Here is a 26025-nt window from a genome sequence, read left to right as displayed (position 1 = left end):
AGCTTTTTGGTTCCGCGTGTGTTTGTCACGGGCTGGCATGCTTCCAGTTCGGAATAATAATGCTGATTATGTGAATGTGCTGTTGCAGCGTACATGGAAGTGCTCAGTTGTGACAGCGGATGCTGCTGCTGGGGGCACAGCTGGCGTTGTGCTCGTTTATGGAGGCACGTCGATGCATACGGACGGATGCAATGCGATTTCCTCATTTTCACCAGTGACTATTTCTGTGTGTTTGGCTCCTTTTTCTCTGATCAGGAGAGTGCTGTCGCCACCTAATGGGTTTGTAAAATAGGTTATCGACCTCCAATAGCTACAATATTGTTAGAGGCGACGTAAGAAGCTTAGATCGACACCCCCCCGTCAAAAAAACAATTTGGAGTTATGACGCCATTTGGCGTCGCTGGCACTGTACGGTAAATTTCTAATGACGCCATATGGCGTCGCTGGCACTGAACGTGTTAAGAAGAACATTCAAAGTGAGGAACGAGTGAGGCAATGGGAACAGAAGATGTTCACCTACTAAAATGAAATCTTGATGGTTGGTTTTGCATAGCGTTAAGTTCTAATGAAACGCATCATGAGTCAACAGGTACATTGGTTGTTTCTGGAGTCTGTGGACACGCATCATTGGACCGGGACTTGAACCTGAGGCTTCTCAGTTATGGAACGGTCTCTCTCTCTCTCTCTCAGTCTCACCACTAAGCCATCCTGCCCAGGCTGCCTGCCCTGGTGATGTGTTTTCGGGGCAGACAGTGAGTGTGAGGAGGAGCGCCCAGCCGAGAGCAGATCCATGATGATTCCATGATGATGATCAGCCCTGCTCTGCTCTGCTCTGGACGGCTGGCCCTCCTCACTTCTCATTTTGGTCTCCACCTCATCCGCCCCATTCCTGCTAATCACAGGGTTGCTATGAGTACCGTGACATGCAGCGCCACACTCACCCCCCCAGCTCCCCTCCCCCCCACCAGCACCTCAAACCCAACCCACTCGCCTCTTTTCCTCCTTTTTCCAATGATGCACACCATCACACACCATCAACATCTCTCCATCACAGCCACTCCAGGAGGAGGAGGACGGGTTGTTTGTCTCCTCCAACGCCTTCTCCTTTAGCCTTGAATGTTACATATTCAAAACACCCAGTGACCTTTGACCCTCAGTAACTTTATTACTTTCCCATGGTAATGAAGGGGGAGGGGGAGAATGACTTCTTACAACTCCCATAAAACCTTCACTTTGTGCTAGGCTGGCACATTATTGCTCCTTCAAATAGCCTAACGTTCGGTTTTCTAACGTTTTTTTAAAGGCAACTGGAGAGATGCTGGTGCATCATGTTTTATTAGGCTATATTTTCAAAATCATATGAAGAGTGCAGCTTGACCAACTTGAAAGCATAGAGTTATGTTTTTGTACTACTCGTGCGCCTCCCATATATATCTATGGTGCCTCCCAAAGTTGCAATAGAGTTATTGGTGTGGTTAAAACTTGCGATGCTGCGCACATTAACCCCATTCACAACGTTACTATCGAGACGTACAAAGTCCTAGTTAGCAAGAAGACAGTTGACCATCCAACATTATTATTAAGTCAGTCTATATATATATTCTGGCTTTCCTATTCTGCAGCATACACAGACAGAGAAGACGCATCGGCGTTTTTCAAGTTGGGCAACAAACAGCTCCCATCAACTTTTCGCACGTCGTAAATATGCCAAAGTTGCACATCACCATTAGCTAGCAGCAGCAACGAGTCAAAAAGAAACTTACCGGGCAAGTAGGGTTACGAAAGAGCTTGATTGGGAAACGTTCGTACTCCGAGCAGGCTGCTACCACCAGTGCGCAGAAGACAAACGAGAGCGGACGCCATCCCATCCACAAAGCAACATGTTGGGAGAGAGTTGGAGACTAGAAAGGCTACGACGAGACGAGCAGCAGCAGAGCAGCAGGCAGCAACAGGTTTAGCTAAGTTACCTTTCCGCGGAAACATCCACTACAGAGTCACTATTTCCACGTCATCGATAAAAACAAATCTGTCGGAAAATAGTGTTTAGAAGTCGCGTTTGTTCGATCGGCCACTACGTGCGGCATTTGCTCTCCTCACTTGTAGTAGTTACCATTGACTGTCTGTGTGTCTGCGCTCGGAGCTGGAGCTGGCTTTAGCTAACCCCTCCCTGTGCGCATCTAGCGTGGGCTGACTGGGACGTAACCAGACACCTTGCTGCCGCCGTCCATTGGCTCTCTGCTGGGGGACCGTCATACAACGTCTCTATAGTAACCCACAACTGGGAGTAAACTATCCTTACTGTGGACATACACATCATATAGGCAGCAGAGCAGATGCTATATAATACTGATCTAAAGATCTATGGGTCTTTGGTCACGCCAGGTGCGCTAGTACCTCGGCTGTGGCCCAGCTGTATTTTCTCCAACACAGTAAATTGGGAAGAAGAGTCAATGGAAATAATAGGGATCTGAGGGAGGTGTGCGAGCGCATGATGACACCAAAACATTTGACGTTTAGACAAATAGACCCTTTTCACCCGGGCCATTTTGTGTCGAAAAGGCAGAATAAACATGGGTGCAACTGAGCAAAACACTAATGAGGGTTTCCACATTCCAATCATGGAGGTTGGAAACCCTCATTAGTGTTTTTGCTCGCACCTGTGTGTTAACCCTGCCTTTTCGACACAAAATGGCCCCCGTGAGAAGGGTCTATTTGGGTTAGTAGTAGCCTAGTGCCCTGGGAAAAAAAGACATGACATAGCATGTATTTGTTTTGATTGAATCTTGTTGAAAAACTGACAATCACAACCTTCAGACCAGTAAAAGAGTCAAAAGAATAAGTATAATATTGTATCATGTGATGGATGGCTTCTTCATTTCAGCCTCAAAGAAGATGTAAAGCTCACAACTTTCAGACCAAATAGAAATTAAGCGTGCTGTATTCCTGAAAGCGCACAACATCAAAGGCCTTTTGTTGGGTTTGGGAGTCTGGCCGATCTCTCATCCAGGCAGTCAGGAAGCAATTCAATGCTGAGTACTTCCTTCCTTACGTTGTGGGGCACAGAACCTACATATTTTTTTAAGTCCTATGTCTTTTGCCATCTAGTGGCTTGTAGTCAGCATTACATGGTGTGTATTAGCCTACAGACTGTTGCTGATTGTGAATGAAGTTATCACCTTCTGGGAAAGTTGTTCTCAATCTGGGGGGCCGGGGACCCCCTGGCGTCCTTGAGAGGGTTCCAGGGAACCCCAGCAAATTTCTGACTCGTTAAACTTCACCAGGGTTAGGGTTATTTACAAGAAGTTAACCATTAGATAATAATAGAAGAGTGACTGTTCTTATCATAGTTTCACTGTTATTTCTCTACCTGCAATGCAGATAATAATGGAATTAGACAAAACAAAACTAGACTATAAAAGAAAAATATCCTTTTCAAGCAAAGAGAATCAGCTGCGAGTCAAAAATAAGCTGCTTCACAGTGAAGGAAGGCAGTAGCACTAATCCAAGAACCCCATTTTACTCTTTGGAAGAACACTTTATAGGCTATAGGCTACTGTCATTTTTCATATAGTTTATTTCAGTTCTTCCTGTAAAAGTACACAGTGCCCACCATGGTGCAGTTCCACCCTTCCTTGAGTGAGTACCAATCATTGTCAATGCCGCCCCTAGCGACACAAAGTCAGCATTACGATCCATATTTCCATAGATCCTTCCATAGATCATACTAGTTCTGGCGTTAGATCATGCAATAGCGTGTGCGTGTGCGTGTGCGTGTGCGTGTGCGTGCGTGTGCGTGTGTGTGTGTGTGTGTGTGTGTGTGTGTGTGTGTCTGTGTGTGTGTGTGTGTGTGTGTGTGTGTGTGTGTGTGTGTGTGTGTGTGTGTGTGTGTGTGTGTTAGTGTGTGCGTGCCACCTGCTGGATGCTGTGGGTAGTGCTATCACTAATTGGTGTGTGCCTGGAGAGCATAGATAGTATCTAGAGAGAGAGAGAGAGAGAGAGAGAGAGAGAGAGAGAGAGAGAGAGAGAGAGAGAGAGAGAGAGTGAGTGTGTGTGTGTGTTTGTGTGTGTGTGTGTGTGTGTGTGTGTGTGTGTGTGTGTGTGTGTGTGTGTGTGTGTGTGTGTGTGTGTGTGTGTGTGTGTGTGTATGTGCGTGTGTGTGTGTGTGTGTGTGTGTGTGTGTGTGTGTGACACCTGCTAGCTTCTGTGGGTAGTGCTATGACTAATTGGCTGTTTTCTTTTTACCATTTAATCAGCCATTAATGACCTAATTACAATATCCGGCCCTGCTACCGTCTGCTTGGGAACTCTCCCGGTAAATATGAATGCTATCAGGCCGACAGTGTCCAAAGAAAATGAAACAGAGAGGATACGAGAGAGGATAGCCTACATGATACATAGGCCTACAGTGTAGAAGGGAATGTGTGTGTGTGTGTGTGTGTGTGTGTGTGTGTGTGTGTGTGTGTGTGTGTGTGTGTGTGTGTGTGTGTGTGTGTGTGACTGTGTGTGTGTGTGTGTGTGTGTGTGTGGGGTGTGTGTGTGTGTGTGTGTGTGTGTGTGTGTGTGTGTGTGTGTGTGTGTGTGTGTGTGTGTGTGTGTGTGTGTGTGTGTGTGTGTCCAATAAACACTCCAGTTTCAAATAATTAAAATTTTCTGACAATTATTTGACGGTTCAGGGTTTAGATAATCCAAATAAAATATGAGTAGCATATAGCAAAATGCATTTCATTTGGTGCCCTACTGCATGTGCTACAAAATCCGATTTTAATTAAATGTTACCACAGCCTATTAATTTCCCATTGGGGTTTACATTGTCAGACAGAAGTTTATACAACCAAATTAATCAGAATTACAAGGTTCCATCTCTTTTAGGACTCTCTTAAAAAAAAACACTTACAATAGACCCTTCTCACGGGGGGCATTTTGTGTCGAAAAGGCAGGGTAAACACAGGTGCAAGCAAAACACTAATGAGGGTTTCCAACTTCCATGATTGGAATTTGGAAACCCTCATTAGTGTTTTGCTTGCACCTGTGTTTTATTCTGCCTTCTCGACACAAAATGGCCCCCGTGAAAAGGGTCCATCCTAAGCTCAGGAGTTATTTACGCGACAGCGGCACTTGCGGACGGTCAGAGGGATACACCCCCCCCCCTCCCCTCCGCGAGGGAGCATCCATGTGATCTCTCGCTCCCTACGGGGCTTTGACGTCAGACGTGCTCCTTTCCGGTTGCTATAGCAACACGTTTCCCTGTACCCCCGTCCTCCTCCCTCCCTCCCTCCCTCCCTCTCTCGCTGGTAGGTCTGTCACAATGGTACAGCCAGCATCTTGCAGCACAATGGTTGCAAGGTGGTGAAGCCGCTGCATGGGGAGAGTGATTCAGCATCCAGCAAAGCCTTCTTATTCCGCCCCCTCATCTGATTTCCGTTCGCCGTGTTTTTATTTTGTTCTTCCTCCTCCTTCTCCATGTTTCAGCGTTTACATTAAAGCCTCGATCAAAAAGGTCATTGAAATGTTTCCCGTCGGGATGTTTTGAAAAAGGACTTGTCACCGGACTCGGATCGTCATCAGCTGGCACGGAATGGTAAGTAAGGCTTGGCCCGGGTGGGTTTGTTCAATGTGGATGCGGTGCCTGCCTGCCTGCCTGGAGGGTGGGGTGATGAATATTGATCGGAATGGAAGGTTAATGAAGTCCACTGATAAGTGGCGCCACTGTGGAAAAGAGACAGCGGACACAATATAAAGCGCATTTTGATTACTCCACAAGCGCGCATGTTGTTTTATAGCGAGTCTGTGTGTGGGGGTTTCATTATGGCGTTGAATAGTCTCCTTGACCAGACAAAATGTTGTTGTCCATCCGTTCCCCATCATCTATCCATTCTGCAGACACCCTGCAGTGAAATATCGCAAAGCACGAACGTTACTCTGAGAAGAATTATATCAAAAAATTAAATTGAACCTATGGCTGGCTACTGTATAGGCTGTCACGCTTGTGCTAGTGCGTAAGTTGTTTTCCTTATGTGATGTTTTTGGCATTTCTTCTAGTCTCTAATCTCATTCTGTATTGACTTCCCCGTGTGTTTTTTAATAATAACTAACTTAATAATAATTGTTGTACCATACAGTAATATACAGTATGCCCTGGTTCTGATCCAGTCTCAGGGCAAAATAACGCAGTAACGCACTTGCATCATGGTGTTTTGGAGCCTGGGTTATATATTATGAGTGGGAGTGTTGTAGGAGTGGTGCAAATGGATGCTCGACTGATTGAGTGGTGCTCTTCAAAATATATGCCTCACATATAGCCTGGATACACAGTTTGTCCAGAAGGGTATTGATCGGTAAAACGTGGGTAGCAGTATATATTTGCTCGATTTTAATTTGACACAAGATCTAGTCGTCCCCCCCCCCCCCCCCCCCCCCCCCCCCCCCCGTCCTCCCCCAGCAGTCAGCTGCGCACCTTGAGCATTATGCAGGCAGACTGGCCATCTCATCCTCACTAGGGGATATATGGGCATATACACAGACTTGTGACACTTGTCATCATTGCTCGGCATATTCTCAAAAAGAACAGTTTGAATGAATACTTATGTATTGATTGGTGGTCTGCTAATCTTGGGCCTGTAGCCTACGCTAGTGTTTGTGCTTTGGCAAAGTTTACCTAGGCTATCATATGATTTTAGGAGTCTCCTCCGTCATCATGCTAACTCGAAATGTGGGACTGGGACTGCATTTGAGAGAGAGAAACCTGCCCTCCTCCTAGGCCTACTTATCATCATAACGCAGTAAGGAATGTGTCAGGTGTGTGCGAGTCATCCTATATCGAGATGGACACTATCCCAGGACACCTTGGGAAAAAGAGATGCTACTGAGGGGAGGGTTGGCCTCCTCCTGTGTTAGTTGTTATGCTGATTGCACAGGTGAAAGTAGGAGACCTATGTATTGCTGCATTGGAATTTCTTTGAGAACATGAACCCCTGCTTTTTGTTACGAAAATATTTTCTCAATATTTGAATATTTCTGCGCATCGGTCTATATTTGTAATGGCACATAGTCGTCACGATGACTACACTGGCGTGCTACTGTGCCATTAATTCATAGAAGGTTTCAAGGCGTCATAATAATAACAGACTCTCTGAGCTGCTCAGGACAGCGAAGAGAAGAGAGCTTTTAGAGCAGTGACCTTGTGTGCTGAATTATTCAGGAGAAGGCTTGCACGCCTGTGAAAGTGCTGCAGGGAAACACACTTTACAATTAAACAAAGCTCTTTTTAATGGCTGAATCTGCAGCGGCTGATCGAGCCATGTCTCACATGCATTTACCTTGCTCGTTCTATGCAGACTTTCTATGGCAATTTGTTAGCCTTGTAAAAACAAAAACAAGAGGTTCGGTATTTTGATGAATAGCAAAAGTTGCTACGCTATTATAGAAATCGATCTATGTTCCGTTTATGGTAGGAGCCACTGAAGGTGTAGACAAAAACATTGGTTAATCAGCAATATTGATTTTGAAGTAGGCTGCATGTTTACCCGATGGAGAAGCATCAATGGACATAGTCAGCAGCAGACTGCTTAGCAGTAGATGAGGCCTCTGTTTTAGGTCCATTTTGTATTACTTTGGCATACAGAAGGATCATCGTGATGCCATATCCCCATGTTATGCAATAGACTAAGGCAATGTATGAAGATGAGATGGTAGAGATGCAGGCACATTTTGATCAGCAAAGTAACATTGCAAAAAAAGAGAAAAATAAAATCATAGAAAGGGGGGGGGGGATTATTACATGTAAGGGAGATAGGTAGAGGCCAAAACCCCAATGTTTTTGGATGAGGCACAAAGCAATGGTTTCCAGAATATGATTGAATTCTTGCATTCAGTATTGCTTGGAAGATGCAATACGGAGAGGCACAGGAAATCATTCCTGCCTGTGGCCATTGGACTCTTTAATGCCTCTCTTAAAAGAGCACCTCGGAGACGCTCAGTCTCCCTGAGAGACTGAGCCAGCCGATAGGTTAACTGTGCCTGGCTGAGCCACGTGTAATGTAAAGGGCAAGCCGACTTAATATAAGTCCAGTGTGCAATAACTGCAATTGTCACGTAATGTATACTTACTCTACTTATTTTGCTTACTTTATATGTACTCTACTTTATTTTTGCTTATTTTTGCTTACTATCGCATTTTACTACTGTTTATTTTATGCTATGTTGTGTTCTGAGTGCGAGCTACTGTAACCTGTCCCAATTTCCCCCCGGGGATCATTAAAGTCTTTCTGATTCTGATTCTGAAGATAACTGCACGACACTCCTCGCTGGTAACTGTAAAGGCTTTCATTTAAACATAATTTGAGAATTAGCAATTCAGAGAATTTAGAAACATACATTGTCCTGCCATTCATACAGTAATAATAATATGAACTATTATGGATGGTAGGACGGACGTAATGGCAAGTCCTATAATACATCGTATTTTATAATGACCCGATAAATATAATTCCCGCTATTAATTTCATTTCTACATAAAAATGCGTCCGTAGATAAGGAGCAGAACCAGAGAATCATAAGCATTTCATACCCAGTTATCCACCATAGTTAGCTTTTTTTAGAGACTGAATCTGATGTACATGGTTGGAATTTTCCCCAAACAATTCCTGACAATTATCAATTATTTACTGTCTCTGCCATATGATGGATGATGTAATATGTGGTTTCTGGAAGGGCAAGGTGCTCATTAGCAGCGGGTAATCTGCAGAAAGGAGTAGAGAAACCTGAGATATTTAGCATCTTCTAAGTATTGTGCCTGGTCTCATTATAGAATACCTTCATAATCCATTCTTCCATAGTAATGATGACAGCTCAGATATGAACTAAGCTGAGGAAGAAAAGGGCAGAAGGAAAGTTTGGAGGATGGAAAATAGAAGGAAAGAAGATTGGATGTATGAACATGTGTTATAATAGATTGTATTTATTTTGCATGTTCTTGAGCTGATTTTCACGCTAAGGAGATTTCTCATGCTGTTAGTTTAACAGTATAAATAGAACTAGAGGAGGGATGGAGAGGCAGAAGAATGGACAGAAGGAAGGAATAATAATAACATCTCAGGTATGACTGGCTGATGTGTTGCCTGTGCAAATAGTTTGATGGTTTGTTTGTTTTTACTTTCAATCATCCTGTGTTGATATCAAGGAATGTGCTTTTTCAATTGGATTCTAACGCTATTATGATTATAGGTTGGCAATGGCTTTACCATGCACACATCATTATTATTGTACCGCAATTCTTTCTTTGCTTAAGCATATTTATATTTAAAATAAATAAATAAAATAAAGTGAAAGGGAAAGTGAATGCCAGAACTAAGTTCCTGGCCAGGGAAAGTGGGAAACGTGTGGCATCCAGCTTAATTCAATGCCCCGTTGATTACGCTAGCTGCTAGCACATCCTGGTACTGTATCTTCCCCAAGCTGTGGAAGACAAAGCTTCAGGTTCTTCCTAAACAAACTGTTGAGAATAGTCCTAGATCTTGGGTCCATGTGAGCACATATAGGGAGGAACCAGTTCACGCAGATAAACTGGCTCCCTGTGGAGTCCAGAGTGACACAGCTCCAACTCTGTCAGGTTGTCCATACAATTGTAAGTAAATGGTCTAGTCCCAAATTACTTATCAAACATCTTCCCACAGAGGCCCACAGGCACAACACCAGGTCTAGTGTATCAAATCTGACACTGGTAAGGCTCAGTAGTCAGATGGGTAAAAGTTCTTTTAGATACTTGGGTGCCCAGGATTGGAATAAGGTTCCAACAGCATTAAACAGATTACAAACGCAGTCACGTTTAAGGCAAAACTGAAACGCTGGCTTTTAGATAACGTACCTCTGTAAAGACAGTCATGTAGGCAAGGTTGTATGTATTTAAATACTGATTTGGAAATCGATTACCAATGGCATCGATTGAAGCCTCGAAGCATTTGGGTCAGCCCTAGAAATAAGTCCTGTGACCTACGGCCCCTTTTCTCTAGCCTCCCCTTCCTGACCACGCCCCCTCCCACCACTAACCACACCCCCTTACCCACGCTTTGAATCCTGACTCTCTACGACCTTCCTATCCCTCGCTACGGTCCATTTCCCCTAGCCCCGCCTCCTCCCTTGACCCGAATCGGATCGAATCCTCTACCAAAATGTAATGGGTTCTTCCTTGGCCCCATGCTACACTCTTCCACCAAGTTTCACGAAAATCGGCCCAGTAGTTTTTCCGTAATCCTGCTAACAGACAAACAGACAACAGACAGACAGACAAACAGACAGACGGACAGACAGACAGACAGACATACAGACAGAGAGACAAACAGACAGACAGACAGACAGACAGACAGACAGACAGAGAGACAGACAGACAGACAGACAGACAGACAGACAGAGAGACAGACAGACAGACAGACAGACAGACAGACAAACAGAAAGACAGAGAGACAGACAGACAGACAGACAGACAGACAGACAGACAGACAGAGAGACAGACAGACAAACGGAAATGAAAACATAACCTCGTTGGAAGAGGAAAAATAATATCTTTCTGAATTAAAGTTTATTCCCCTAGTCTGCTTAGACAAACCCAGCAATATGCCGTGCAGAGTGTGAGCCGCACAGTTACATAAATGGATTTGATCTGATGTCCAGTATGAACAGCTTTGGTTTGTCTCTGCAGTCAGTTAAGGGCAGGAGTTAAAGCCACAGTGATACAGGCTCAAGCCCAGTCTCTTGGATAAGCAGCACATCTGTAAAGATAATTAAGAGTCACCAAAGGTCAAACGTCTGCAATTCAGAAACCATCCAATTATTTTAGAAGAGGAATTAATCCCAGATTAATGACAATGCTGAAAACTCATATCAGTGAATTTCCTCTAAATGAGCTCACAGTGAAGATTGCTGTTGTGATGTTGTGACATAAGGTCTTATGAAGTTTATGAAGACAGAAAGATGCATCTCTCTACCAGGGCTGAACCCCAATATTCAACTATTCCGATATTCGTTTGTTGGGTATATTCGGTTTTCAATTTTGGAATTTGGATATTTGTTTTTTGCTTGGTTTTGTTTTGTTGTTCTACATGTAGGCACTTGTTAGACTGGCGCTAGGCCCCCAGGGGACATGAGTAGCAGTGGGGCTGGTCAGAATCAGTGGGCAAGCCCACCCCCTTTCCCCCGAAGATGCGGAAGTCTTTGTTTAAGCTGTAATTCCTCTAATGGCCACTTGAGGCAGGACTCAGAAGTCCCGTTGTTCCTGTTCAAATGCACCACTTTGTAACAGTAATTAATATATATTTACAGCCTGGACCGAAACACGGTTTGAGTCCATATAGTTAATTTCACCTTTTCATAACAACTGTGGGAGGGGGGGTCATATCTTATACAACTCGCCCGTTTGGAGTAAAATAGATGATAGAAAAGGTGGTGATTGACAGATCGCCTGTCCAGTGATCGCACAGCTTGCCGATCACGGACCAATAGCAGGCAGAGCTGCGGCTCTGGGACACTCCCATCTCACGTGAGGTGCGGAAGGACTCAACCCATTCCCTCCCACTCTGCTGACGAAAAATCAAGATGGTGACGGCCAACGTTTGAACCCCGCCAGGGAGAAGAAATGTAATGGGATAGCTACGCCCATATTATTTATGTCTATGGTCAGAATGAGTGGACATGTTTTGGCAGAGATGAACACTGTGACCGCAGTGGGCTACAAAGTATGATATGTGTGAGGATATTAGCTAAGCCAATTATACCATGGTTTCTAAATAGCTGTCTGCATTCCCACAAGAGGACCAGGACCATCTGAACCTAAGGTGTGCAGAGAATGTCCAGAATGGTATTTGGGCCAGCCCCATTGTCTACCCCTTCAACCATGGCATCAGAATAGGGCAATATATCGATATTATATCAATATCATTATGATATGAGACAAGATATCGTCTTAGATTTTGGATATGGTCATGTGGCACAAGTGTTGTCTTTTCCTGGTTTTGACGGCTGCATTAGACATCAGAGGGGGGGCAGAGTGGTCCCAGAGGGGTGTGCAGGTCCTGCCCTCTGGTCTGACCGTGTTTCAGGTTCATTAAGAAGAGCTGCAACTCACATGGCTGATCAACATGGCTGATCAAATCACATGGCTGATCAACATGCAAATCACATGGCTGATCAACTTGGCTGCTCAAATCACATGGCTGATGAGGTTGCAACTAGGCTGGGCAATATTATCGATATTGCATTGATATTGTGATATGAGACTAGATATCGTCTTAGATTTTGGATATGGTAATATGGTGTTTGAAGGTTTGAAAGGCTGCATTAACGTAAAGTGATGTAATTTTCTGAACTTACCAGACTCTTCTAGCTGATATTTGATTGTGTCCAGATCGTGCAGCCCTAGTTGGGACTCAGTGGCGTCTAGCTTGGTGCTTTCCTTCCTCTCCCTTGAGCCCAGAGAGGAGGCTGTGCTGCATTTGGCTCAGACTGCAAGGCAAGGCTGTATACTGCAGGAGAGGCTGAGGTTGCAGGAGAGGATGAGGTTGCAGGAGAGGATGCGGTTGCATACTGCAGGAGAGGCTGAGGTTGCAGGAGAGGATGAGGTTGCATACTGCAGGAGAGGCTGAGGTTGCAGGAGAGGCTGAGGCTGCAGGAGAGGATGAGGTTGCATACTGCAGGAGAGACTGAGGCTGCAGGAGAGGCTGAGGTTGCAGGAGAGGATGAGGTTGCAGGAGAGGATGAGGTTGCATACTGCAGGAGAGACTGAGGCTGCAGGAGAGACTGAGGCTGCAGGAGAGGCTGAGGCTGCAGGAGAGGCTGAGGTTGCAGGAGAGGATGAGGTTGCATACTGCAGGAGAGGCTGAGGTTGCAGGAGAGGCTGAGGCTGCAGGAGAGGATGAGGTTGCAGGAGAGGCTGAGGCTGCAGGAGAGGCTGAGGTTGCAGGAGAGGATGAGGTTGCAGGAGAGGATGAGGTTGCATACTGCAGGAGAGGCTGAGGCTGCAGGAGAGGCTGAGGTTGCAGGAGAGGCTGAGGTTGCAGGAGAGGATGAGGTTGCATACTGCAGGAGAGGCTGAGGTTGCAGGAGAGGATGAGGTTGCAGGAGAGGATGAGGTTGCATACTGCAGGAGAGGCTGAGGTTGCAGGAGAGGCTGATGTTGCATACTGCAGGAGAGGCTGATGCTGCTGAACCAAGCAGCCTTCCAGGGAGGGGGGGGGGGTGGTCGAGGGAGGGGGGGGAGGGGTGCAGAGAGGCTGGGAGCAGGGACGGTGGGATGAAGGCAGGGACAAAGGAGAGGCAGGAATGGGGCAAATACAGCCTCTGTCTGTACAGTGTTGTTGTGGATGGAGGAGAGGATAACCAGAAGGTACATTCTCTGACATTCACAAATGTGTGTAAGGTGCCTTAGAGAGCCTGTTCTCTGCTGTGTGGACAGGAACACAGAGAGAGAGAGGAAGGAGAGAGAGAGAGAGAGAGAGAGAGAGAGAGAGGAGGGAGAGAGAGAGAGAGAGAGAGGGAGAGAGAGAGAGAGAGAGAGAGAGGGAGAGAGAGAGAGGAGGGAGAGAGAGAGAGAGAGAGAGAGAGAGAGGAGGGAGAGAGAGAGAGGGAGAGAGAGAGAGAGAGAGAGAGAGAGAGAGAGAGAGAGATGAGGAGTGGTGAGAGGAGAATAAGTAAAGATGGATACGGCAGGAAAGGATAACAGTTGCCTGTAGTGCTACACTTTATCAATCTATGTAGAGGACATCTTTTCTAGCTCCTTTATATGGCTAACGACAGGCTGTGCTACAGCTACACTGATGCCAGTGCAGCAAAGTGTGAAGCCCACATGACTCCTTGTGGAGTAGTTTGGCACTGACATGTCTCCCTGTCAAAGATATGCTAATATAGACACATTGTGTCAGAAACAGGCTGAACGCAGAGTTTATGACTCTGTGGGACCTGCTTATTGTTTATGGAAGACAATGATGGGCCTCATAATCATCCAAATCAGACACCTGCTGCTATAACTGCACCAGTACGTATGTATTATTACGCCAAATCAAGTGAGACAAGAAATTAAATATGATTCAGGAGGATCATGGTATTTTGGTCAATTTTCAATACCAATGTTTCTACGACATTTTTGCTGTCGAAAACACAACAGTATGAAAACACTTTTGGTACTGAAACATTATCAAATGCCTCTCTTTTATCATAGCGCGTTGTGTTTTTGAAGCTCACCAGGTGGAGAGTGGCCAGCTTGTGTTTGTCGCTGTGGCCCTAAGCAGGAACTCTTTGGGGATCAAATCAATATTCATTGACTTCCATTCGTTCAGTTTCATTCACTTATATCTCTGGCACTTTCCAGTAGATTGCTGCTGTGTTGCCATTGTTGTTGATGGCTTGCTATCATGCCTGTCATGTGTTGTGCTGTCATATGTTGTGCTGTCATATGTTGTGCTGTCATATGTTGTGCTGTCATATGTTGTGCTGTCATGTCATATGTTGTGCTATATGTTGTGCTGTCATATGTTGTGCTATATGTTGTGCTGTTGGCTGTTGTGCTGTCATATGTTGTGCTGTCATATGTTGTGCTATATGTTGTGCTGTTGGCTGTTGTGCTGTCATATGTTGTGCTGTTGGCTGTTGTGCTGTCATATGTTGTGCTGTCATATGTTGTGCTGTCATATGTTGTGCTGTCATATGTTGTGCTATATGTTGTGCTGTTGGCTGTTGTGCTGTCATATGTTGTGCTGTCATATGTTGTGCTGTCATGTCATATGTTGTGCTATATGTTGTGCTGTTGGCTGTTGTGCTGTCATATGTTGTGCTGTCATATGTTGTGCTGTCATATGTTGTGCTATATGTTGTGCTGTTGGCTGTTGTGCTGTCATATGTTGTGCTGTCATATGTTGTGCTGTCATATGTTGTGCTATATGTTGTGCTGTTGGCTGTTGTGCTGTCATATGTTGTGCTGTCATGTCATATGTTGTGCTATATGTTGTGCTGTCATATGTTGTGCTGTTGGCTGTTGTGCTTGTGCTGTCATATGTTGTGCTGTCATATGTTGTGCTGTCATATGTTGTGCTGTTGGCTGTTGTGCTGTCATATGTTGTGCTGTCATATGTTGTGCTGTCATATGTTGTGCTGTCATATGTTGTGCTATATGTTGTGCTGTCATATGTTGTGCTGTCATGTCATATGTTGTGCTATATGTTGTGCTGTTGGCTGTTGTGCTGTCATATGTTGTGCTGTCATATGTTGTGCTATATGTTGTGCTGTTGGCTGTTGTGCTGTCATATGTTGTGCTGTCATATGGTAAAGGTAAAGGTAAAGGTAAAGTCCCACTGATTGTCACACAATGTGTGAAATTTGTTCTCCGCATTTGACCCATCCCCTGGGGGAGCAGTGAGCGGCAGCGTGCGCCGCGCTCGGGAATCACATGGTGATTTAACCCCCCAATTCCAACCCTTTGATGCTGAGTGCCAAGCAGGGAGGCAATGGGTCCCATTTTTATAGTCTTTGGTATGACTCGGCCGGGGATCGAACTCACGACCTCCCAGTCTCAGGGCGGACACTCAGACCACAAGGCCACTGAGCTATGTTGTGCTATATGTTGTGCTGTTGGCTGTTGTGCTGTCATATGTTGTGCTGTCATATGTTGTGCTATATGTTGTGCTGTCATATGTTGTGCTGTCATGTCATATGTTGTGCTATATGTTGTGCTGTTGGCTGTTGTGCTGTCATATGTTGTGCTGTCATATGTTGTGCTGTCATATGTTGTGCTATATGTTGTGCTGTTGGCTGTTGTGCTATATGTTGTGCTGTCATATGTTGTGATGTCATATGTTGTGCTGTCATATGTTGTGCTGTTATATGTTGTGCTGTCATATGTTGTGCTGTCATATGTTGTGCTGTCATATGTTGTGCTGTTGGCTGTTGTGCTGTCATATGTTGTGCTGTCATATGTTGTGCTATATGTTGTGCTGTCATATGTTGTGATGTCATATGTTGTGCTGTCATATGTTGTGCTGTTATATGTTGTGCTGTCATATGTTGTGCTGTCATATGTTGTGCTGTCATATGTTGTGCTGTTGGCTGTTGTGCTGTCATATGTTGTGCTGTCATGTTGTGCTGTCATATGTTGTGCTGTCATGTTGTGCTGTCATATGTTGTGCTGTCATATGTTGTGCTGTCATATGTTGTGCTGTCATATGTTGTGCTGTCATGTTGTGCTGTCATATGTTGTGCTGTCATATGTTGTGCTGTCATATGTTGTGCTGTCATGTCATATGTTGTGCTGTCATATGTTGTGCTGTCATGTTGTGCTGTCATATGTTGTGCTGTCATATGTTGTGCTGTCATATGTTGTGCTGTTGGCTGTTGTGATACCTGTGGCAGAATAATGTAGGAGAGACATTTCATTGATTGTTTCATTTATAAACAGAGACAGTGTCGATGAGATGCAGTTGCTACTAGGCAGTAGAACTGCTCACCTTTGCAGCAAGCGTGTTGTCTCCACTAAGAGTGTCTCAGATATTATATTTCGAACATAATTAGCAAATTTATATAGTTTGAACTCTGACTTTGTCTTCCTTAGCACCACAGGTCTGTCATATATTGTTGCAAATCGTAAAATGTAAATCCATAAGAAGTTAAAAAAAAAAAAAAAAAGTAACTTATGACAGGCATGATGATTACATATCATAAGTATGATAATATGTACGGTAGTATGATACGATATTATGATTTAGCCCTGTGGTAATAATGCTCCTATTTGTCAGTTTATTTATTACTGTATTATAATCCATAAGGCATGTTTCTAGTGCCAATTCATTATTGTAAGGTCTCGTTTTTATCATTGTTGCTTCATCTGTCTTTGTTGATCAGGTTGTGATCAGAGTTCCCATTACATGTGAAAAATGACTCGTCAGCTTTTCTGAATACAATGAAAAAGCCGTCGCAAGCGTAGCTCTTTTGGAAAACACTTTTCGTTTAACCTATTTATGGCATTAATGTAAAGAATACTCATTTACATTATTACACACAGACCTCTATCCGTCAGTCATTCTGTCTGTTGTCAGCCGTGCCGTGGACCTGCACAGGATCTGTACTGGTTATTAGAGAAGAGACAGCAAATGATAGGTGATAGCATAGCATTCTACACACGATAATGATTAAGGGATGATTGACTATATAACTACAACTACCAGTATAACTATACATATAAATACCATAGTACTCAGATTAACATAATTCCTATTGGCTGAGCTACTAACTTTACATAGTAAAAAAAGACTTGCACCACTGGGATGGTTACTGGATCAGAAATAGCTTGTAAAGTAAAGAAGGATCTGCACACCGAGGCTTTTTATTTTGCGTGACGTTTCACGAGCTTTAGCTCACAGCGTCACGCAACATGAAAAGCCTGTTAAAAGGGAGCTACCTTGGTGTGCGAGCTACTAACTGACACTTTTCAAACAGAAAGATCAGTCAGCCTCATTCTCTCCTCTCTCTCTCTCTCTTGCCTGTGTTCTGCTTGTGTCTTCTCTGACACTAGCACTTTCTATAACTGTCAGGGGTACCTGGTTTTGTGTGTGTGTGTGTGTGTGTGTGTGTGTGTGTGTGTGTGTGTGTGTGTGTGTGTGTGTGTGTGTGTGTGTGTGTGTGTGTGTGTGTGTGTGTGTGTGTGTGTGTGTGTGTGTGTGTGTGTGCGTGTGTGTGTCTGAAACAAGGAGCAGGAAAGAGCGAGTTTGTTGATCCTTTATTATTATTTTGGGCGAGCAGGGGTAATGTGGATATCGTGCGCTTAAAGATGAATATTATTATTGTATTGATATTGTCATTGTCGGCCTGTAATGAAATTGTTTGGTATCTCTCAGTGACCAGCAGCAAGATCAGATAAACACAAGCTAATAAAAAGGTATTGCACAACAGGTTAGATGTAGCCTATAGTATAATGAAGTGTTGGAGTGCATTTGCAGCAGTTGGTGGTGGGGAGTGGTGGTGGATGAGAGAGGCTCAGTAATATTTACACTCTTCAGTCCTCAGCAGCTTTGGGAGGGTAGGGGACTGGAGGGTGGGGGAGGGTGGGGGACTGGAGGGTGGGGGACTGGAGGGTGGGGGACTGGAGGGTGGGGGACTGGAGGGTGGGGTTGACTGGGGGGTGGGGGAGGGTGGGGTTGAATGGGGGGGGGTCTACAGCTCTGGGGAAAAAGCTGTTCTTCAATCTGTTTGCTCGGGACTTTGATGGCATGGCTCTATTCCAACACCTGTTCAGGCTTTGATGGCTCTTCATTCATCCCCAAAAAGCAGGTTGCTTTGTGTCTTTATGATTTTAAAAGCAGGTTGCTTTGTGTCTTTATGATTTTAAAAGCAGGTTGCTTTGTGTCTTTATGATTTTAAAAGCAGGTTGCTTTGGGTGTTTATGATTTTAAAAGCAGGTTGCTTTGGGTGTTTATGATTTTAAAAGCAGGTTGCTTTGTGTCTTTATGATTTTAAAAGCAGGTTGCTTTGGGTGTTTATGATTTTAAAAGCAGGTTGCTTTGTGTCTTTATGATTTTAAAAGCAGGTTGCTTTGGGTGTTTATGATTTTAAAAGCAGGTTGCTTTGGGTGTTTATGATTTTAAAAGCAGGTTGCTTTGGGTGTTTATGATTTTAAAAGCAGGTTGCTTTGGGTCTTTTTTAAGATGACAACTTCCTCTGGCCAAATTCAAATTGTAATGGGTTAAAGTACAGACTGTCTCTGGAGTATTCGAAGATTGTGGAAGAGATGCATAAATATGACTTTGACATGCTCAAATTCAGCCATGGAATTTAAAACGATGGATTTGTTGACAAAGTGAATAATAATAATAATCATCATTTGTGAGGCACAATTTGAAATGGTTTGAAATAGAATACGATACGATCTTGAATTGACTTTTAACTGGAAATACAATTTTGGATTTTCCCAATTGAAATACGGTTTTCTAAATTCTGATGAGCTTCCTGACACACACACACACACACACACACACACACACACACACACACACACACACACACACACACACACACACACACACACACACACACACACACACACACACACACACACACACACACACACACACACACACACACACACGTGGGTCTTTTATTCCCTCAGTGACAACTGGAAAAGTAGGCATACATGCTTTACCGTCACACTGCACAATTTTAATGCTGATTCTAAATCAGATTGACAAAAAAAAATCCTCCCCAAAAATATCTTGTATCCCCGACTGTAATAACTACATACTTCAATGATTTTCCACGCTACCATGGCGAAATATCGCAATGATGCTGCAAGCCAGGCTGCTTTTAATACATACATACTAGCTGTCTGATAGGGAGCAAATAGATGCATTTACTGCTAGTAGGTAGGACATGATTTGGCACTGTCACGATGTGGGGAGAAGGAGGCTGAGGGGAATATGGCTGAGCAGATGGACAGTGTCACATGAGCTGTGGTTGGCTAAGTGGAGAGGGGACTATCTTCCAGTCATCACTCAGGGAACACAACATCCTTAATATGCTAAAATCTGTGTCTCAGGAAGCTGAATCTGAATTGACAAAACTTAATTGGGAAACCCAAATTTGAATTTATAGAATTTAATCTCATTATAGACATGTTTTGTGTTGCCCAGCACATTGAGTTGAGCACCCTGTTCACATTCATACCTGGATGCTGACCAGTACAACCAGAGTCAGATCTGCTGGCCACTGAGCAGCTCCACTGGAGCAGTTGGGGTTAAGGGCCTTGCTCAAGGGCACCTCAGTGGTGGTAATGAGGGAGGGGCAAGCGCTGCCTTTTCACTTTCCCCACCCAGATTTATCCTGCCGGTCCCGGGGATTGAACCGACGACCTTCCAGTCACAAGCTCGCTTCTTTAACCGTTGGGCCACCACCACTGCCCACAGCTCCTCCTTGGACTATGCTTTGTTGCGTGCAGGTAGGGCCATATGAGTTCCGCAATGCCGAAAAAACTGACAGAATCATGGAATTTGGTAATAGAAATGGAATCAACTGTAAAACATGGAATGTTACAGAATTTAAATCTGAAATTGTTAAAAAGTAGGCCTAATTATCAAAATCAAAAGTTGACCTAATTATTGTGGTAACCTAAACTATTTCATCATTGTAAATTAGTAATAGTTTTCGATCGGGGTGTATTGAGAGGGGGGGTCGGTCTTGCGTGGGGCCCTTTAGATCAGCTCACAACTTGGTTTTCACTTTGAGAAACATGGTGAAGAGGCTGTCTGAGAGACAAGTCATAAAACAGAAAAGAATATCAATCCTAACCGCAAAAAAATATTATTATTTTATTTTTATTTATTTATTTATTTTATTTTTTGGGGGGGATCAAACGGAATTTGGAAGAAAAAAAACAGATATGATATGGCCCTACTGCAGGTACAGCAGTTGGGGAACAGGTGTGTGGTGTCATGCCAGTTGAGTCGTGTTCTGATCACATGATCATCAGTGACTGATCACATGATCATCAGTGACTGCGCTACAATAGGAGCCTCCTTGCCCACTTTGCAGAGTGAGAGGGAGATTTAGCGAATCGTTGTTGCGCCCCAGCCTGGTGCCAGTATAACACCATGTCCTGTTCCCATGCTCCCTCGTGTTCTCCAGCACCGGGCAAGGGCAGGATCTGAATAACAAGCACCAGAACCAGGCATGCGCACGCACGCACGCACTCACGCACAGACACACACACACACACACACACACACACACACACACACACAAACACACACACACACACACACACACACACACACACACACACACTCACACACACACACACACACACACACACACACACACACATTATACAGCATGGGTAATGGCAGAACTGGAGATTAATGGGGCCTCTCCATTATTAATATGCTTTGGCTCATTCAACAGCATTAAAATCTCCTTTATCTTTCTACAATCATTCCTCACTTTCTTTCTTACTTTCTTTTACTTTCTGTACAATAACAGTTGTCTCATCAGTGCAGCCCACCGCCCTAGTAGTTTCGGTGTGTGTGTGTGTGTGTGTGTGTGTGTGTGTGTGTGTGTGTGTGTGTGTGCGTGTGTGTGTGTGTGTGTGTGTGTGTGTGTGTCTCTGTGTGTGTGCACTTGTGTGAAGGCCAAGATACTCCCATTAGGGATCCAAACTAAGGACCGCACAACTCCTCATCTCTCCATATCGCTCACTGAAGGCCACCGTCAGCAGTTTGAAAAGGTTTAGTTAGTGTGTTCTGCTGTCTACTTAAATCGAGGGGAACTGAAGTGCTTACTCACTGCTTATTGCCGCTGCTGCTGGTGCATGAAGGCTTCTTCATCGCAGCAGCAGCATATAGGCAGTCTGTTGTCCAGTATATGAAACTGGTTCTACTTCTGTGATTATATATAGGCTGTGAAATTTAAAAGGCAGTGTCAGAATTGAGCTGTCAGGCCCAGATGGACCCATGCTTTGTTCAAGCTGTTGTTTGATAGATCAATTGTAACTGTTCCAATGTCTTTATGTTGTCTTTTTATATTATGTGTTGGACCCCAGGAAGAGTAGTCCTACACCTTGGTGTGGACTAATGGGGATCCTTAATAAACATAAACATAAACATACCTACGCCGCTCAACATTCTGCTGCTGACTCTCGCTGATGGACTCGTACTTTTTATCGCATAATGTTTGACCTGATCTGGCACGTTGGCACACAACTTAAAAGAGAATTTCGGTATTTACCTGGTACCTGGACCCTATATTTTTGTAATTTTTTACGTATAACTAATGTGAGCAGAATCTTTTATAATTGGTGCGGTATTGACGCGAATCGCAGCCACTTTGCACGCATGCCCCTCCTGCCTCGGCAGCCTGCATGTAGGTCCGGTAAAAGAGCTTATGTTCAGCAACGGACACATGCTCAGATTGTTATTGTAAAAGAGAGAGAAAATGAACGCTTCTATTACCAGTTCATGTGCATATAGCGTTACTCTGGCTCAAATAAATACGGGCGGCCATCGGATTCAAATGCATCGTCCGTATTCTCGAAATCAGCGAAAATTTCAGCCATAACTTCTAAAATCTTTCTGTTACATTACTTCAAGCGAACCATGGCTGTGACCCACTACAGCTGAGCTGACGTTTCCTGCAACAACGCAACTCTCGCGAGATTCTCGTGAGACTCTCAGGCTTACACAGTCCCAGAGCCATTGAAGCAGGCAGATGGAGGTAAACAGAAGCGCTTCCAGTTCTCTCTCTATCATATAATAACGATATGAGCCGGTGTGTGGCAAATAATAAGCTCTTTATAGGACGTACGTGCACGGCGCCCCGACGCCCCGTCCGCCTCTGTTCCAGCACGTTGCGCATCATCTCGCTTAATAGGTTGAGGCCACGTCTCGTCATAGACGCTGGTTTAGCTGGCTCAGCCTGGCTGGGGGCGTGGTCAGGGTGGGGTAAAAACCCCCGTTCTATGCATTCAGCAAAGTTAGAATTTAGCTGATAGCCCAGCCCAGGCAGACACGATCGGGGATTTAACCACCGCAGTAAACGCACATCTGAGCAGATGTTCTGCTCTAGAACCCCCAAACCTGTAGTTTAGAGCCGCAGCACCGTCTTTTGGTGAGTCAGCCCATGAGATATATGGGCGGTTTTACCCCACTCGCGCGCCAGCCGTTTAACATTTTGTGGGCGTTCCCAGACATGCGGACTGTCTCTATACTGCAGGCACTTAAAAAATTTCTCCTCTGATTGCGACAATAAGATCCAGGTAAAAAAAAATACATAAATGCTCCTTTAAACTTCAAAGAGTTTGCGACTCCATACCCTACAGAAGCACTGGCATGGCTCCCAGTAAACTCTGATGCAACACCAGGCAACACCAGGCCATCTCATTGTACTGTATGTGGGGAGAATCATCTATGGAGCTATGGCCTAAGATTGTTTTCAGCAGCCACCACCTATTGTCTGGTTGGCAGAGCAGTATCTTTTTCATCAACTGGAGGATGTAATCTCAGGGATTGGCCCCTCAGGCTGAGTGGACACAGGATTTGTTAGTGGCACTCTTTGTGATGGCAAACCTTTGATAAATCTGGATGATTCGATCATTCTTCTAGTGGTTTTTGTTGTGTCTCAAGAGCTTCCTTCCTTCCCACAAATTCGACTGCACATTTATCTACCGAGTCATATTTTCATCACATTTATTTAATTTCCTTACCCTCTCTGCACTACTTTCGCTAATCTATCTGAAATGGTTTTGTCTGTGCTTTGCTTTATGCTTAAATTCTGCAGGAAGCATTTTGTAAATCACTGTTGATTTCCTCTCTGCGGGATTATTATTATAACCAAAGTCGTGTTCCTGTTATCCCACCAACAGACAGTAAAATAGGACAAAAGCCGACTTAGGCACATTCACATGAAAAGAGGTCTGCACTTTTCTCACCGCGAGGTCGAGCGATCTGGTGAGCGGAGCGCAAATCTGCACGACAAGAGGCGAGCAGCGAGCAGCGGCTATCTCCTTCTCCTGATTGGTTGCGCTCCTGAAAGGTCAGTGACAAGTTAGTCTCGCTGGCCAGCCTCCTCTCCCTTCCGTCCGAGGAGTCTGGCGCCGCAGGTCTCCATAGTGGGATTGCGATGGGCGGCGCTTAGCGGCAGTGCCCTTGGAAAATAGTTTCAAACAATCCAACTTGCCGTTTTCAGCGTGTAGCAACGAGCTAGCGTGTAGGTTTCTGCCGTTAGCTTGCTCGCTAGTTAGCGTTGTTGTTGTCACTGAGGCGGCAGGGCACTGTTTACAGCGACACACAGGGAGGAGGGAGCGGAAGCCGCTCTGATTGACATGGTCGGAGCCAATGACAGAGTTTGTAATAAGCCGGGAGCGGACATCCAGCTGCCACCGAAACAGTTGCTCCAATGAGAGAGCAGCTGTAGAGCAGGGGAGGGTTTATCCCAGTTATGGAGACCTGCGGTGCCAGACTCCTCGGACGGAAGGGAGAGGAGGCTGGCCAGCGAGACTAAAGCTGTGTTCACACTAGGGATGCAACGGTATGAGTTTTTGACGGTATGATAACCTTGGACAAAAATACCACGGTTTCACGGTATCGCGGTATTGCGGACCATTTGTGTTTTTACAATAGCTGAAATATTCCCATACAGCCGACGTCGTCTTTTTAGATGGGGGAAAGTTCAGGGGGGTCCTTGTGGCTCCTCTCTACTGTGCTCTAGTCTAGGTAGGCATGCAGCCAGGGGGAGGGGCCACGTAAGCTGCACTCTGCAAGAGACCTGGGCACTTTGTTTTGGGGAAACAGCTGATACCGTGGGGAAGGTATGACGGCAAATTTTAGTGGTTTTGATACCGTGACGTTTTCAAACCGCGGTATACCTTCAAACGGTATACCACTGCATCCCTAGTTCACACCAAGATATTTATTTTTCGCTCTGTCGCTTGATTACCCTTTGGAATCGCTCTGTCGCACTGTTTAAATCACTCATCAACAGGCACACGAATTGACGGACATGTGGGGGATATAACGTTACGCAATGTCATGATGTTTGTCCACTACGAGCCACCGTAGATGTTTACAAGCTAAGCCTATCAGCGTGCTCCTAACGCGAGCTCCATACATACCGGGGCTGCGTTCCAATACCCATACTTGTACTTCTTTCTTGTAGTATGTACTGCCGCTGCCCTCACAAAGTATGGATTGTAGTGTGCAGCATGCATGCAAAATGCATACTATTGGGACACACTACATCTGTCGTCACGTGAGCTTCCTGAACTCCGACCTCTTGCTCACTTCCGCCGACGTCCGCAGTGCCACATTTGAGTTTTTTTTTTTTTTTTTTTTTTTTTTTCAATAAACAAAGTCTGGCAGTAACAAACAGTACATTATACAAAAAATTCAGACTAAACATTTACAAAATTGGAACAGACAATCAAATAAACAAAATAAAATAAATAAAGCAAAAACATTAAGTCAGAGTTCTAAACAGGAATCAAGATATGCATGTTTTGGTACACACTCCATGCTTGTTTGGTTTTAACATATTTCAAGGCTTTCTTAAAGTTAATTATCTCATTCATGAACACGCAGCTCAGTCAGTGCGACGTAACTCCAGTAGGTGGCGGTAATGCACAAAAGGTTGTTTGCCAACCACCATGAAACATTAGAAGAAGATGAAGAAGATCTAACTTCCTGCTGCGCAAAGGATTGTGGGGAAGATTGGCTGACGCAGCATGCATCGATGCATACTCCGAAATAGGAGCTGATGTAGTACAACATCCTGGTACTCTTGGCATACTGCATCTGACATACTATGTATTGGGACATACTAATTCTTTTTTTGCCTACTAAATAGTATGGAAGTATGGGTATTGGAACGGGGCCCGGTAGTACAGACTTCACTTCATGACATGTCAGCTGTCAGCCTGTCAGCCAGTGTGATCCTTGACTCACTCTCACACGGCAGCCAATCAGCGTTGAACAGCGAGCGACTGATGCCAGCGTATTTTCGCTCGAGTTGGGATATTTCATCTGGGGCGACGAGCGTATTGTCTCCCTATCGCTCTGTCTCTGTCGCTCGGACGCCCAGCGATTTTTCTCCCGGGCGAATATACGCTCAATCGCTCGTTTGCATTGACTTTGTATGTAAACTCGATGCCAGCGAAAAACTTTAATAATATTTAATAGGTTTACAAGACTCGCCCCGTATCTTCCCGCATTCTGCTCTGACGCGCAGGTTGCGCGCGCCACACCCGGCGGGGTTCTATTTCCTTCTCCCTCCCAACCAATCATGACACGTTCACATCACGTGCCTCACGTAACGTTCAAGTATTGGCTGCAGAGACGTTGTCGGAAAAGATGTATAAACAGTAGAGTGATTAGATGTAGGATTCGAGTGTCACAAAATGATGAAATTATCGTACATTTGGGGGATTTGGGGATTATTGATCGTACAGAGGCCGAAATTATCGTACAAATACGATAATTATCGTACGTCCGGCAACGCTGGCGGGCACAGAGCTGT

General features: G+C 44.8%; 1 protein-coding gene across 4 annotated transcripts in view; it reads right to left on the bottom strand.

Annotated features, from left to right (window-relative positions):
* ptpn13 (protein tyrosine phosphatase non-receptor type 13) overlaps positions 1 to 2055 on the bottom strand; it is a 99936-nt gene extending 97881 nt beyond the window's left edge. For all 4 annotated transcript variants that reach the window (XM_083657710.1, XM_083657712.1, XM_083657711.1 and 1 more), the window contains exon 1: positions 1764 to 2055. The gene's annotated coding sequence lies outside the window, so the exon portion shown is untranslated. The remainder of the gene's footprint in view (positions 1 to 1763) is intronic.
* Positions 2056 to 26025: the final 23970 nt, after the last annotated feature.

The sequence above is a fragment of the Poromitra crassiceps genome (assembly GCF_964638095.1).
Source record: "Poromitra crassiceps genome assembly, chromosome: 21".
NCBI lineage: Eukaryota > Metazoa > Chordata > Actinopteri > Beryciformes > Melamphaidae > Poromitra > Poromitra crassiceps.
This window is presented reverse-complemented; position numbering and strand designations above follow the sequence as displayed.